Here is a 986-nt window from a genome sequence, read left to right as displayed (position 1 = left end):
CTATATTTTGTATTCTTTTAGGAAGTCAAATTGCAGTGTTTAGCTGTCATAATATAATTCACTTCATCCAAAAGTCTTATTGCAAGCAAAATATATGTATTTTTAATGTAAACATAATGTAATACCATAGTATAAAATCCACCTTTAAGTTTTAATTATCTCAAAAAATAGTGACACTCAATTTTAGTTTGAGATTAGTTTAGAATTAAGAAGCCAATTGTAAAATTATTTAAAATTTTATTTTGTAAGTTTTGCAGTTGTACCTGTGTATGCTGGTACAACTGTATGTCATGCTGCAATGCAGTGATGGAACATTGGTGAGGCACTTGTTCAGGTGAATAAGTAAAAGAGGTGCCATATTAGCTATGAAAATTTAGAAATTCATTTCAAAGAAGTAATCATATTTGGAACGTATCAAGATGTGTCAAAAGAATTGGTCGTTATAAAACAATCCAGAGAAGAGTTGCCAACTCTCCCAATTTCTGGCCTCACTCCTGCCAAGCTTGTTTTATAGCATATTTCTCTTATTCTTAAAATTTCTGATGATGTTAATGTAGTTTGGCTTGAATACTTCATTATCTGCACCTTAAAAAGGGATATTTGGTATTAGATTTTTTTTTTCCCCCTCCATATTGCATGTAAAAGAAAACAAGGCATTTCAACGGCAAGATATTATGGTGCGCTTATGCTTTGTGTATATGAAAGTGCATGTGTCCAAACACATTGTCTTCCAGTTCACCATTGAGCAACAAGCATAACTGTGGGTCATCTGGCTTATATTAACCAATGAGCACAAACCAAGATCGAGGTTTTTACTCACAGCCTTGTTGTTACTCACAGTTTTCATCTCGCAGATGGGCATTGTGAGTTTCATGTGCTTTCAAGAAATATTTTACAAAATTGCAATCTTTTGTCTTGATTATATCTTCAAAACAAGGAACTAAAAATGCATATTCTCTTTACTGCCTCAACTGCACATGACTAAT

Source organism: Stegodyphus dumicola, chromosome 2 (genome assembly GCF_044657685.1).
Source record: "Stegodyphus dumicola isolate Sdum_Otavi_A_Nest chromosome 2, ASM4465768v1".
Classification (NCBI taxonomy): domain Eukaryota; kingdom Metazoa; phylum Arthropoda; class Arachnida; order Araneae; family Eresidae; genus Stegodyphus; species Stegodyphus dumicola.
This window is presented reverse-complemented; position numbering follows the sequence as displayed.